The following is a 16,106-nucleotide window of genomic DNA, read 5'->3' as shown; positions in this document are numbered from 1 at the left end:
TGTATTTTATGTTTTTGTAGAACTAAATTTGTGTATAATTTCAGAAAGTGAAGAACTAGTCTGCAAGTCCATGGAATCCACATGTCTCCAAGAAAGCCAGTCAGTTCCAAAACCTGCAGGTTGGATTCAAATAAAACCGAAGTCATTGGAATATGTTGCAGATTTCCCAAACATCCACAGTGTACCCTTCATGCTTTCTGTGCTGCTGGACTAGGATAAAAATGAACAATGTTTATGAGCATCTGAAATCATGACCCACCATCCATTTTAAAGAAAAAGTAGCTTCTGCATTAAGATGAAAATGCTAGAACCAGCTTTAGGCATAGTTTATGGGTTTCACTGTTAATTTTATTTCATTGATTTTTTACTGATTCTTTTTTGTTAAGGAATCCCTTCTACCTTTTATATCACAGATATTCCACAAATGTTCAATGTTTCACTGCTTAAAGTATTTTTCTACAGAAGCTTGGCATATTGGTTGTTGAAGACATGAGGAGAGTATATTTACAAAAGCACATTGATTTCTTAAACCTTAAAAAGGCAATTTAGAAAGCTGTTCCCTTTGTACTCCATAAGTCTCTCTATACAAAATGAAAAGAAATTGAACATTAGTCTGAAAAAAATAAGGTGAGTGGATTTAGCAATGACACGTTACAAAGAAAAATTTAAGTTGCCGACAATTGTTGGAAATGGGACGAACGTTGCAAATAAACCACCATTCTTGTCTGATCAGTTAAGGACTCTTTTTTCCTGTCATTAAAATGCTGGGTTGCAATTTTCAAAAGAAAAATGGAGAAATAACCAATGAGTAGAAGAAACAAGGGAGGAAAGGACCAACAGGTGCTAAGATATGGACCCCTGAAACTAACTCCTGTGGAATATTCAACAAATGGTGAGAAAAACCAAACCTTTTCCTGAGCAGCTCCACCCATTTTAACCCTGTCATAAGAAAGTGTCCCTTATATTGCCTGTCTGGTTTGCTGTTGCTGAGGTACTCTTTCTAGAACAATTGAAGATGGCCTATGCTGTTTTGCCAGTACACCTGATCCTGTGAATAAAACAAGAGGCCCAGGCTTGTCCATCTGCTTTGCTGCAACTCCCCCTCTAACACCATGGGTTGGCAATTGATTGAATTCAGGCGCTTTCAATCAGTAATGGAAACATTCTAATTTAAAATTATTTTGTATTGCTTTATTATCTTTTAGATGTCAGACGCATATGTAATCATGTGAAGTATTTTGCTCTTTCCAGAACATTGTGTGTGTGTGTGTGTGTGTGTGTGTGTTTAAGCATTTTCATCAAAATTCAGAATTCTTTTAGTCTGGGTGCTAGACTTGGACAGCTGTTTATGCTTTCTTGTTGTAGTTGTTCCTAGAACCTATTGGAATTGAGTGCAAGGAATTAATCTGAACTGAGCTTGGAGTTCATCCATCAGCAGATGGTTATGTTATGTTATGTTGCAGTTGAAAGATCCCCATAGCAGCTCACAAAATTATATAAATACAACATTCATAAAAGTATATAAGTACAATATTCAAACAATAAAATACTGGTTTAAAGCTAAATTTATTTATTTATTTATATTTATTTATTTATTATATTTATATCCCACCTTCCCACCTTTTTCAGGGAACCCAAGGCAGCTTGTATAACCCTCTCCTCTCCATTTTATCCTCACAACAACCCTGTGGGGTAGGATAGGCTGGGAGTCAGTGACTGGCCTAGAGTGACCCAGCGAGTTTCATGGCCAAACGAGGCCAAGAACCTCATGTGGAGATTGCAGTATCGAAACAGTAGCTCATGTACTATTATTTTGTACTTTTTACAGAAACTTGAGGAAAGAGGTGATCACTCCGCTACTGTTACCTATTCCAGGGCGGTCAGTTATTACTTCTGTGTTTTTCCTTCTTGCAGACCATAATAAGCAGGTGACAGCAAAAACTGCAAAAATGTTAGCAGGCGCTATCAAAATAAGATCTACCATTTTATTAGAGTCTCCTTTCGTCGCCAGCTGAAGACCTTTTTATTTTCTCAGTATTTTAACACTTAATTTAACTTAAATTTAAACTTTGCTGTTTTAATTCCATATTTTAACCCATATCAATTTTAGCTGTGTGGTTTTAATCCTGGTTGTGCTTTTTATATTGTAGTTTTTATTCGTGTTTTTAAATTGTTGGATGTTTTTATGTTCTTCATGGTTTTAATTTTTGTGAACCGCCCAGAGAGCTTCGGCTATTGGGTGGTATAAAAATGTAATACATAAAATAAAATAAAATAATTTCTCATAGCTCCTTTGACTGAACAGATGTTTATTTGTTCTATTTACTTATTCTTAGTTTATGTGTAAAGACTTGTATTAATTCTGTAATTTGTATATAACGTAATTTTTTAGAATGCAACTTGAGTAATTTTGGTCAAGTACAAACTTGCTTTTATTATTTTGTACATTCCATTTCAAATGCTAAGGCCTGTGGCTGATGCAAATAAAGGAATTCATTCAATGGGGACAAAAACCCAGATTTCCTGAGTCCAGTCCAATACTCTAACCACTACACCACAATGACTATTTAAACTAAGCAACTTAAAACCCAAATACACCCTTCTTCATATGGAAAAGGAAAAAAGGCCAAATACAATCAGGAGTAGCTGTCAGCTCTTTATAAGGTTTTTCAGGGGAAACGGGGATGAGGCAGAGTAGGTGGAATAGCTCATAGTTCACTCTTGATGGTAACACCAGTTCTGTGCAGGTTTCCTTTCTTCCTGTCTTGATCTCCAGTTGATCACAGCTGCTCCTCATGAAGGGCTGGCACTACTATTAGGGGAAGTAAGGCAGCTGCCTCAGTCAAGTAATGTTGGGTGTCATATATCAACAGCATTTTTTTATATATATATTTAATTTGTTGCTGTCGTTTTATTTTTACAGCCAAGGAGGGGGAGAGGTCCTATGGAGTTTGATTATTGATTTATGCAATCACTTTATACTCTGCTTACCATATCTCTCTCTCTCTCTCTCTCTCTCTCTCTCTCTCTCTCTCTCTCTCTGTCATCTGTATCACAAAGGAGTTTACAATGCAAAAAACAAAAACAACCTCTTTTGTGCACAAACCTCCATATTTCAAGCTCCTGAATCTAAGCAGGAAAACACAGACTTGGTTTGGGGAGGGGGATACAGTAAATCATAACTCAGAAGCTATAAAAGAAAGTGGATCGGAATCACATAGAAATGAGAAAGAGAAGTTATGAGTAGTGATCAGGCAATTTGGGCTAGGCAGGAAAGACAGGTGACCAGAGGATGAATGGAGAGGTAAAAAGGAGAGCTTGAATGAAAGTTATCACAACTTTGGAGCATTTATGCCCTTGGGAAACTCTGAATGGAAGATGAAATTTGTGTGAGTCAGATACACAGTAGCTGTTCTTTTTTTCTTTTTTAAAGTCAGGAACTGGAAATCTATGGTAGGACAAACCTCAAAAAAGTGAAGTCACTTTTCCTTTTAAAACAGACTTTGCGCTTACAATCAGTGCAGACTGTACAGAACAGAAGTATTTGTTGAATGGATGACTAATGCCAGAGCAGAGGCCTGGGAGCTTGTCTTCCTGAATTGACTTAAGTATCTCATTAATGAACAATCAGAAATTCTCTCAAAGAGCCAAGAGAAAAATACAACTTGAGCACAAAGGCCCTGGGAGCATGGATGCATCACCCATTCATAACCATAAACGTTGGTGGTTTATCAAACAGAAGAAAAGGATGTGGCATTTTTATACAGATTGTACATTTAAGGATGAAAACTTTTTGAAGATTCAGATGGATGGATGGATTGATTGATTTTGTTCTGGAGTTTGCCTGTCAACAGTGCACTTGGTAATTTATAGAAACTAGAAAACAATGTATTGCCAAAGGCAGTGAAACTACATCTGGATACTCTCACAAATTGGTAAGAACTGGTGTTACACAAAATATTTCCCAGGTGTGATTTTTATCCCCCCACCAAAAAAACTTTTGGGAAACAGTTCACTGAATAAGACTAGCCCATTGTTAAAAAAATGATTTTCATTTGAACATTTTGTTGCATTAATTAGTTTAGCACATCCCACAATGCAGTTGGGTTTTCATCCATTACTGACATCACATGCTATTCCCAAGAATGAGAATGAGACATATAACACATATACACAACTAATAAGGTGAGATGCAAAAAAAGAAAAGAAAAAAAAGCATGATGTATCCTTATGCATAAGAAATGTAGCATAGTGGTGCATTGCATTCTTAAATTCACATTAATCACAACATATATATGACTGTGGGAAGAATAGCCAGAGAAGTAGGCAAAATTAAAGTGAAAGAAATCCTGGAATAACTGCCTAACGTAAAGCAAATAAAACAACATTACTATCTGTGCAACATAATCTTGGACGAAGCTCCTATAATTTGGTGTGATGTAGAGCAGAATCCCATCTCTGTGAATAAAAGAAGGATGTTCATCCCTCCAGCTTGAGAGTGGACCATGAAGCTCTCTCCTTTATGATGCTAAATGTTATGGCTAGCCCTGCCATGCAAGGATCTTTTTATCTGACTCTCAGAAAAAATACATGTAAAAAAAAGAGTTCAAGTGTTTTTAGTTGCTATGGCAATGCCTAGTGAAGTGTGTTCCTGATTAGAATGCATATTATTAAACTTCTCCCCCCCACACACACACTCCCACTGAAATTACAGAAACAACTGATGTGATTGCCAGTCTTGGTACTCCATGACACAAAAGCCATTTGTGCCCATAAGGACAGCAGCAGCCATGGTAAAAATACCTGGTGCTGGGAAAAGGGAACACCACATCCACCTATGCGTGAATCACATGAAGGGACATTGTGCTTAGAAATGGACTGAGGGGTCACCGGCTCCAGATTTTGAAGGCCTGTGCTGACTCCAGGTTTTGGAGTGCCCTTGGGCAAGACATCTTCAATGGGCCCCCTCCCACAGTGAGTCTATCTTTTCACTGCCATTGTCACCAGTTGCTATTGCTCCTCACCCTCTTCTTCTCAGCATTGCTACCACTTGCTTTTGCTTGACAGACAGAGAGCCAGTGAGTGGGCATCTATTGCTCCCTGTCTCACTGCCACCATTGTCTGGGCTAGAGCGAGAGGCAGGTGAGCAAGCAGGCTGCAATGGTGAAGAAGAAGAGCAAATCCGGGGGCTCTTGTCAGTGGACCCCTGCTGGGATATGGGCCCTCGGCAGGTGCCCAACCATGTCAACCCTTGATGCCCACCCTGGGTCACCTCTGGAACCAGCCCCAAGGTTGAGTGGCTCCTGGCCTTGTGCAAAGCCTACATACACAGGCCTATGTCCATAGGCTTTTCCCTGGAGATGTTCATAATGCACGGATGTCGGAGGCAGGACCCTTTCTTTGTTTGATGCCTCATCAACCAATTCATGTGTGAGGGGAGCCAGTTGCATGAGGTGCTGCTTAGAAGCACAATTCCAGGGTGGGCTATTTCTACACCCAATAGGATGAAACTAAAGGGATTCATCCCTTTGGAGAAATTGCTTTGGAGGTGGAGCAACGGCAAAGGCCATAACAATACGACAAAGTTGCATGGAAGTAACAGACGTCCTTTATTTGACTTGCTTGATGTACCACATTTAGGTAGCTTTCCCAAAGTAAGTGAATATTTAATTTGGCTACATTATATTTAAATTGGCTACATTATCATATAAGATATGTTGCCTTTTGAAATATATGTTAGCAATGGTGAGCTTAGCAATTAATTATGAACATGTGTCACAGTCCTTCCTGGATTTTACCATCTCCAACTGCACAGGTGGGGATCACTTAAACAATTACCACTCTCTGCAATCTACCCTAACCCCTGGCAGATCCGAGGGACATCCAAACCTCTTCCCCTAGCATGCTGGCTTTCTATGAGTAGGCTGTTTTTTGACAAGGAGAAAGTTCCCAAACTTGCAGTGTTCTACTGCGAGACTGAAGTGGGACGATCCAGGAAGAAAGTTTAGAGTTGATCTCTTTTGCCATCCACTCTAACAATATGCAGGGTAATCGAGTTAAAAAAGGCCTTGATGTTTAATTTTGTGTATATCATGTATTCATGATATGGCAGCTAATCTATGCCTGCAGTCCTTTCGCTAAGAGAGAGGGATGTTCCCAAATGTTCTCCCTTCCATGATCATTCCCATGCGGCACACGCGACTGAGCTTTCCAGCAAAGGAGTGCCGTTGTGGGAACACATGTGCCCCGTTACTGTGCTTCTGCATGTGTATGGGTAGAAGTGGGTGGGACTAGGCAGATGGCTATGGGGCAGAGGGAGGTTTTTTATTATTCATGAGGTATGTGCAGGAGCGCAGCAACACATGGGGGATAGGAACTCCTTCAAATATGCGCTCCTGCTCAGAGATACATTTGTGTTATTATTATTTTTTTAAAAGACACTCAGCGATGAAACAGGCCAATACCCATGCACGCACCCCTCACAGCTGATTGGCTGCTCGCTAAGACTGGAACTGCCGGTGAATAGCTGCGACCTCGCAAAGGGGGGGCACACCGCAAATGTTCTTCGCAGTCAGGGATATTCTAGGAAAACTGAGAGGTGGCGCCGAGATCACCGTGGAAGTAGGTAAACATCATGTGCCCCATTAGTGATGACTGGTACAATCCTGCAATAAATGGCTGGTGTAGCTTATAGGCTCACAAAAACCATGGGCATGATCTAAGTTCTTGTCTTTAGGCAGAACTACATATTTTGTTCAACATGAGGCTGATGCCAAAAATTACTGAGCTCCTGCTCAGGTCTCCTCCCTTGCCTTCATAATGTTTAAGTACACTTACTGATGACATGTTCTGTGTTTACCCAACAGTCGCAACCAATGACGTGAGCAGTGGTAGGAAAAGGCACACAGTGACAATGAGTGAGGGTGTCTAAACTTTATGGGAACGGGTGGGGGGTGGGGGAGCTAAATCCTGTCGTTTCTTCCTGTATAATATTGCCAGGATTCGACCATTTTTGTCTGTCTCTTCTGCCAAGACTCTCGTTCACGCACTGGTTATCTCTCGGTTGGACTACTGCAACCTTCTTCTCTTTGGCCTTCCTTCGTCTCACATCAGTCCGCTGGTCTCTGTCCACCACTCTGCCGCTAAGATCATCTTCTTGGCCCGCCGCTCTGACCATGTCACTCCACTTCTGAAATCTCTTCATTGGCTTCCAATTCACTCCAGAATCCAATATAAACTTCTCCTGCTGACCTTCAAAGCTCTTCACGGTCTAGCTCCTGCCTATCTCTCCTCTCTCATCTCACACTATCGCCCCGCTCGTGCTCTCCGCTCCTCTGATGCCATGCTTCTCGCCTGCCCTAGGACCCCCTTACTCGGCTTCATCCTTTTTCTTCTGCTGCCCCTTACGCCTGGAACGCTCTTCCAGAACACTTGAGAACTACAAACTCAATCACTGCTTTTAAAACTCAGCTAAAAACTTTTCTTTTCCCTATAGCCTTCAAATATTGAGTTTGTTCTGACTCTATACTGTTAGCTTCTCCCTACCCGGTGCCTGTTTACACTTCCCTGTGCCTGTTTGCATTCTCCTTCCCTCTTTATTGTTTACTACAACTTATTAGATTGTAAGCCTATGCGGCAGGGTCTTGCTATTTACTGTGTTATCTGTACAGCACCATGTACATTGATGGTGCTATATAAATAAATAAATAATAATAATAATAATAATAATAATAATAACTTGACATAAGGCTGTCATTTTTGGTGGCAGTCCTGTATTAAAGCCTAACATGTGGTTCCACCAACCGGTCTCAAAAAAGAAAAGATAAAGATAATCACCAAGAAAATATTCATAATATTTAATCTCTGGAATGTTTTTGCCTCCACAAATAAGTGGTATTTGATTAGTGGACAGAATGCCTCTTTCCCCAAACCTTGTCCTGATACTCTAGTTATAAGAATAATTACCAAAACAAAAATCAGATATGAATAGCTCTTGGCTGTGAAAGGAATATGCACTCCAGGAATACCTTGCATGATTTGCTTCTGCTTAAAGCTTTACGGATGACATCATAGTGCTATTAGCTGTGGTCATGTGGTTGGTCTGAAAATCATCTGGTTTCTCAAAGAGAGAGAGAGAGAGAGAGAAATCCACCCCAAATGTTTCCATGGAGATCAGCAAGAGATAGTCAAATGACGAACTTCTTGGCTGTACTTTTGCTTTGGTTTCTATGGTTTCCAGATGGAGGAAAAGATGAAGTTGCTGATTTGTTAAATATAAAAAAGGTCAATGCAAGTTGAAAGATGGAGCCAGAATGAGTGCATTATTCCACCAACAGAGGACCTTTGTCATGTCCAGTAAGTGGGGTGATTATGCAGCAGTCATGATGTTCAGCCGTGTGGTTTTTTGTACTGGTTTTAAAAGGGGGAAACAAGATAGTTACGTCCCTTCAGGGTTCATGCTACTATTAATAATTTATAAAGCACTTTCACTGTGCTAAAGGCATCATAATCTTCATCTCCATCCTCTCAGGTAGGCAATTAATATTGTTCCCATTTTAACAGTGTGGAAACCAGGAAGAAGAGCTAATTAATTCTGTATCAGGCCACCCAGGAGACTGAGGCAGAACAGATGTTACAAAAGACACAGGGCTGCCATCCAAAGGGGAATCCCCATGTCAAGTTCTCCCCATCCAGAACATGTAGTAACATGTGCTGATATCATGTTGTGTGTTTTCTTGTTCTATCCTTATCTTCAGGAGCCACTAGGGAAACACGGATTTATTGAGTCAGGACATGAAGTCAACATACACAGTTCAAAGGGGAAGAACTCAACTTCGGGGCGCTGTTTTCATTGGCAATCCTGGTTACCAGGGCTTTGGGCCCTCAAGGAAGAGACAGGGTACCTCAAACAGATCCATGGCAGGATCTACACTAGTGCTTCATAATGATTTGTAATGGTTTTGACAACTGTTCGGGCCCAGGACACATTCCATATATTGTTTCCAAAATGTTTTCAAAGCATTATATACTGCTTGGTGTACATCTGGCCCTGGTGTAGTAAATCAGATTGAGCCAAACAGAACAAGCCAGTCTGGTCTTTATAAGATGAGGTCCAGTCAAATACATCAGGTTAAATTCACAGTAAATCAGGCCCAAGCAAGTACATCAAATCACAGTAAATCAGAACAGGTCAAGGCAAGCCAGTTCACTACTAGCTTATGCTTGGCACATTCAGTCTATTTATTTATTAAAACATTTGTATCCTGCCCTTTATCACTAGGATCTCAGGGCGGCATACAGATAAAATTATGCAACAATATAAAACAATAAATATACACAGCTAAAAATAAACCATTAAGCAAGCTAAAACCAGTATAGAATTTAAACACAGTAAAACCAATTAAAACAGTTAAAACAATGTGCAAGCTTGGTGAATTTATCCATCAAAGGCTTTGGTAAAAAGCCACGTCTTAACTTGGCACCAAAATAAAGCCAATGCTGGTGCCAGTTGAGCCTCCAAGGGGAGGGCATTCCACAGCCCGGGTGCCACAATGAAGAAAGCTCTCTCTCATGTCCCACCATAGTGTATGTCTTGCTTTGGTGGGATGCAGAGGAGGGCTTCTCCAACAGAACTCAAGTCTCGGGCAGGCATATATAGGGAGAGGCACTCTCTCAAGTATCGAGATCCCAAGCAGTGGTCAGGGCCATGGATAGCTCCTACTGGCTGAATTGGCAAAAGAATATTGTCTCAGCAAAGCATTGGGGTCAACTGAGGCCTTTCAAAGGCTGGCAGAGCCTGGTCTTTCAGTTGCTCCGCCCCTGCTGAATGTTGACTTTAATTCTTACAGAGTCTGCAGCTGTTTCTGTATGCTCCTATATGGCAGAGGGAAAGGAGAAACTGCAGGGATGGGGTCAGAGGTTGATAGGAGGGTTACATCTTCAGGATGGGAAGGTAGAGAAGGGGGTGCTAAGGGCTCACCCACAAAAGTGGGGCAACTTATGACCGGTCTGAATCTGAGTTCTCCTTGGGATGATGTTGGGCCTCAGAAACATGAGACATGATACCATGCATGGATTGTCAGATTCTGCCCTTAGTAGCTAAGGTAGGATTTGGTTTGAGGTCTCTCTGATCCCAATCAAGTACATTGTTCGTTGAACCATACTGATTGACATTGTTATAGTAATATATATTTTTAATTAGCAGCTAGTAGTTATTTAAATGTTGTCCCTCAGCTTCCCTGAGTGGTAGAATATTTCAATGAAGCAACCTTTGACAGGATCCTTTTTTCCTCTGAAGAAAGAGTACTAGAGGTTTGTGGTGCTGTTGTGATTTTATTTACAAATGTTCATGCTGAGCATGTGAGCAAGCACCTAGGCAGTCAGGGCTTATCCCCTTATTGTAGCAAGTTCATTTAAAGCCAGTTGCTTAAAAATAGCTGTTTTGAAGCTTGCATTTTTGAAACAACAAATGGAATAAGGTCTTTTTGACCTTGAAGAAGGCAAGTTTCTGCTGATGGCTGACTTGACTTGTATGCATGGAAATTGCCAATGACATCTCTTTCCTCTGTTGGCACTTTTTCTTTGACATGTTGAATGGTTGAATTCTTTGCCACGTTATTCATCAATGCTCCTGAGCAGGGCTGGTGATATAGTTCCAGGGTAACATAAATGGGCTACGCTGCAAATTACTGTGGACCACTAAAACCAACATTTGAGAAGGGCAAGGAGAGCTCTGACCTACACTTTGTATGAGATCATTGGTGGCTATTCCAGAGGACCACCTCTGGCCAACTTACTGGCTTTTATTAAAGTAATCTGAGAAAATATTGTTACAAACAATAAAGGGGGCTATGTATGACGTACACACGTCAAATGCACAAATAACTTTCTTAAAAAAGGGGGGGCTGCTTGTATTGATAAAGGTGCTGTAGTGATTTAAGGTATAAAAAAGCAACAGCAACAACAATGAATAAAATATTTAAGATTTGCAGTTTAATATTAAATATATCCAAGAGCATGCCTTTGGATTTTGCTTTGAGTCTTACTCTATCCTGAAAGATTCCCCCCCCCCGCAATTAGAAATGGCACCCCTTCGAAGCTTCTTCCAGATGGGAAGGCCCTTACACTTCTGTTAACCCAGTCAACTCCTATGACCAACAATTTTTAATTTACTTTTTAAATATTTATTTGCAAAAAGACTCCCAGGACTAATCTACACCTACCACCTTTTCGCAAGGGAGGAGGGGCGGTTGTGAGTTTTCCCACTTCCATGATTGATGCTCACAGGGCACATGCGAGGGAAGTTTTCCCTAGTGACAGGAGTGCCATTGCAGAAGCACGTGTGTCTCCTGACAGCACTTCCACACGTGGATTGGGAGAAGTGGGTGGGGTTAGGCAGAACTGCTGTGGCACCCCGGTTGTGGAATGAGCTCCCCAGAGAGGTCCGCCTGGCGCCTACACTGTACTGCTTTCGTCGCCAGCTGAAGACCTTTTTATTCTCTCAGTATTTTAACACTTAATTTTAACTTAAATTTAATTTTTATTGTTCTAACTCTGTATTTTAATCTTATATCAATTTCTGCTGTGTGGTTTTATTCTGGTTGTGCTTTTTATACTGTATTTTGTAATTGTGCTTTTAACCTGTTGGTTGTTTTATTGTGGTTTTAATTTTTGTGAACCACCCAGAGAGCTTCGGCTATTGGGCGGTATAAAAATGAAATAAATAAATAAATAAATAAATAAATAATGAATCAGGGGGATGTGCACGAATGCAAAATCGCAGTTATGCATGGGGTGGATAGGAGGTCCAGCGAATATACAATGCTGTGCAGAGATATGTTACTGTTAAAAAAAAACCACATGGTTGGCACCACAACATGCTGACAGTGGGTTGGCTGTTGACCGAGCCGGGAACTTGCAACGAACAGTAACACCAGCCGCGGACTTTGGGATTGTAGTGAGATAGCCGGAAAAAATGTGACAAGTCAAGTCCAGCGATATTCCTGAATAACTGAGTGGTGGACTTGAGATCACTGTGGGATCAGCTGTGCATCATGTGGCCTGGTAGGGATGACTTCGATATTATTCATGAAAAAACGGCTGTTGTAAACACGGCCCCAGAGTGGCTTTCAAAGATAAGTAGCATGAGTTGCCGGTCATGGAAGAAGTGAGTTGTCCTTCCTACCACAAAGCAGGGGCTCTGGCTTACCACAAAAAAGAAAACATAACAGAAGACCAAGTAAGAGAAGGGCTGTGCATATTATTGCTGATAGTGTGGGTTAACTAATATGCATCCTTTGCTTTATCTCCAAAAGTCAGCTCCTCTTTGTTGTGTGTTGTGCGGATTAGTTGAAAATCACACTCTCCGGGGAACCTGCACCTATTGCCACTGGTGACTTTTAAAATAACATTTAAGCTGGGCTCTTTGTCATCATTTTATTTGTAGAAAGGACATTGACATTAATTATCTAGGAAAGGTTTGTGCTGCATGACAGGCGATGGGGCGTTTTTCACTTTGTACATTATTCAGCTCAGAATAAGACACAGCAACTGCTAGTTCCAAGTTTGTATGAAGGGTATATGGTATGTGTGTTAGTGTGAATGTGTTTTTCAGGATTAATACAAGCAAACTACACTTCTTCTGTTCAGTTCTTTGATTCTGGTTCAGTACTTTCCAATGGCAGAGACAAGCCACACCCTAGAATCTTCAGAGCAGGTTTGGGCCCCGGTGAAAATTTTGTTCACCCTCTCGTCCCAGCAAGGGCAGACCGGCAAAAAATCTTTACACGGGATTTGTACTGATGTGCAAAAAAACACCAAAAAACACAAAAAACAAATGTGCCCTGCCTGGTATATTGGCTGATAACTGACAGAACTTTGTATATCATTATTATTTTCTTTGAAATTCACTGATTTTACAATGGATGTCCAAAACAATCAACAAATAATGATACTACTGAGAAAGACAAAAACATATGCAACATATGCAACATATGCTTGGGACCACAATACCTGATGGAATGCCTCTTCCGACATGAACCTACCCGTACACTGCGCTCAACATCTAAGGTCCTCCTCCAAGTGCCTACTCCAAGGGAAGCTCGGAGGATGGCAACAAGGGAGAGGCCCTTCTCAGTGGTGGCCCCCCGACTGTGGAATGATCTCCCCGATGAGGCTCGCCTGGCGCCAACATTGTTATCTTTCAGGTACCAGGTCAAGACCTTTCTCTTCTCCCGGGCATTTTAACAGCATTTAACAACGTTAAGTTTGTTTTTAATGGACCCCACAATTGTTGTTTTTAAATGGATACTGTTGTTGTTTTTATACTGTTTTTATGTTTTTTTTAATTTTTGTATACTTTTCATGTTTACTATTTTTAATTGTTGTAAACCGCCCAGAGAACTTCGGCTGTGGGGCGGTATATAAATGTAATAAAATAAATAAATAAATAAATAATAGCCAGGCCCCCCGGGCCCCTTTCCGGACTGCTGGGCCCCAGTCGTTTGTATTGGCTTCCCCCGCCCTCTTGTCAGCCCTGAGAATCTTAAACCAAACATAGTCAGAATTCAACTGTAGCTTCTTAACTGAGCAAGGGTGTTCTATGTACCTTTTAAATTATTAATTATTATTGCCCTATAATTGGACACGGGTAATTTAATTACTTTTTAAATTGTTGAGTGACACAATGACCCTGTTCAGATGACACACTAAGCCACAGCAGTTAATCATTTTGAGCTAAACTCTACAGGTTGGCATGTCATGTGACCCATGAATTAGCATGTCATGTGAACCATTCCTAAACATTGTGGCCACATAACCACAGTTTAAACTAGGGCTGTGATCCGCTTCTCTTTGGGTTGGAGAAGCAATAGTGAGGCGGCCTGATTCGCCTCCGGAAAAGGCGGAGGCGAAGAGAGTCGGGGGCCCCCTACGGATCGAGGCAAAGAGGATTGCCTCAATCCCGAGCTCCGGACGCAGGTAAGTGGGGGGGGAGGGGGACTCATCTGGCACTGCCGCCACCACCACAGTCCCTGCAGTGACGGCGATGGAGCCAGGTAAGGGGGCAGGGAGGAGGGAAGCTTACTTACGTCCATCGCAGGCTTCAAGTAAGGCTCTGGTTGAAGCTGGAAGTGAAGGTCGAGGCCTCTTTCGGCTTCAAGCTGGGGCCTCAATTGAAGCCCGCGACGAACTGTGACAGACGCAGGTAAGGGGGGGGTTGGCCTACCTGGCACCGCCAGCGCCGTTGGTACCGCCGGCCATGTGGCAACAGCAGTGGTGGAGCCAGGTAAGGGGGTAGTGAGGAGGGAGGCTTACCTGCATCCATCACGGTCCATTGCAGGATTCAATTGAGGCCCCGGTTGAAGGTGGAAGTGAAGGCTGGGGCCTCTTCCAGCTTCAAGCTGGTGCCTCAATTGAAGCCCATGATGACGGATACAGGTAAGGGGGTGGATCAGCTCAGCCCGAGACCATGGGAAATACTGGGCCAAAAGTGGTGCCCTTTATCCCGGGGTAAGGAAGGGTTAATCTGGACGCACAGGGGCGATCCCGGGTATCAGCCCAGGATAACCCCTTGTCTAGCTAAGGCCTTACTAACCATTTTCTGCTAAAGCGTTAACGTCCTAACCATGGCTTAGCATGTTGTCTGAATAGGCCCATTGGGCATGGGTCCATTCTGAGCTCTCTTAAGCAAAGAGCTTAAGTACTCCCATTTATACAGCTTTCCTACCTGGGAATGCTTCCTACAGGGTTAACCAGGAGTAGATTTTGGATGTAGAAGGATTGTCAGGTCCATTCAGTTCTTGTACTCCAAACAAATTCCTCATTACTGGATTTTTTATTTCTAAGCCTGCATCTTTTGCATCATACTGTGAATAGTAGATGTCAGAAATCTAGTAGATCCTGCAAGCCTGAAGTAGATCTTGCAAGGCTGAAGTCTACCTACCCCTGATATAAACCACAAATTGAAATTTGTAAACCATAGTGACAAAAAAGCAGGCACTTCACTCCCATCCTGCCCCATGGACACCCCTTAACTTACTGGATATACTAAAATGGCACATTTTAAGTGTGAGATATGTGTGTACATCCTGAAATGCTGCCTGTACCAGTACTGGAGCAAACTGAGTATTGGGGTAATGTAATCTGATTTTACATAGTTGTTAATTTATCTCTCTGTCATATTATATACAATATTTATATGCACACACACATACAATATATATCCTAAGAGCATATATTTATACACATACACATGTGCTTAGGTATAATAACTTACCATTTTTTTTCTTTCAAGGAAATTGATGTGTTTTTTTTTAAAAAAAATTACATTTCTATAATTGAAGCTCTATAATAAAATGCATCACTGGGTGGTTTTTATTTTGCTTCCTGTGGCACTGATGTGCCCTTAGAATGTATGGGATTAATTTCGTGTAAGTCCTTAGATAGTTCAAAATCATGCTAATCTGACTAGACATTCTCCTGACAAGGGACAACAGAGACTAGAAAATCACCCTAAATGTGGGAAATGGAGGATACTCTAGACAGAGCACTATAGAATCAACCTTGGAGACAACTTGTTAGAAAATATTTAGCATTGTGTTCAGGAGGGGAAAAATACAGAATTAGAAAAACAGCAATAAGGCAACCTTGTTGAAAGACAAGGGATTCCAAGTGCAACTTCAGCTATTGGGCAATATAGAAATGCAATAAATAAATAAATGTTGAGGCAAGATGAAATTCTTACTAATTTGGACATTTCCCATAAAAAGCACAGCTCAATTCTATGCATGTCTACTGAAGGCTAAGCCTCAGTAGAGCTGCTCTGAGGCCAGGAAGTACAGCTCAGTTCCAAACAAGTCTACCCACATCCCAATTCTGTGCAGGTTCATTAAAGTGAAATTGCCTTTTAAATACCCTCTTAGCTCTGAAACGGCATCAGAAGAAGCTTACGGGTGAGATGGGAAACTGCTAGAGGCTACATCTGGCCAGTGGTTCCCCATCCCTGCCTCATTGGTTTGGTATCATGTTATTTAATGGACTGCTTATGCTCCTATGAAACTATTCAGAAAGAATCTAAGATTGCCTATGAGATCCTGCTTTCTGGCCCA

This window comes from Elgaria multicarinata, chromosome 10 (genome assembly GCF_023053635.1).
Source record: "Elgaria multicarinata webbii isolate HBS135686 ecotype San Diego chromosome 10, rElgMul1.1.pri, whole genome shotgun sequence".
Classification (NCBI taxonomy): Eukaryota; Metazoa; Chordata; class Lepidosauria; order Squamata; family Anguidae; genus Elgaria; species Elgaria multicarinata.
This window is presented reverse-complemented; position numbering follows the sequence as displayed.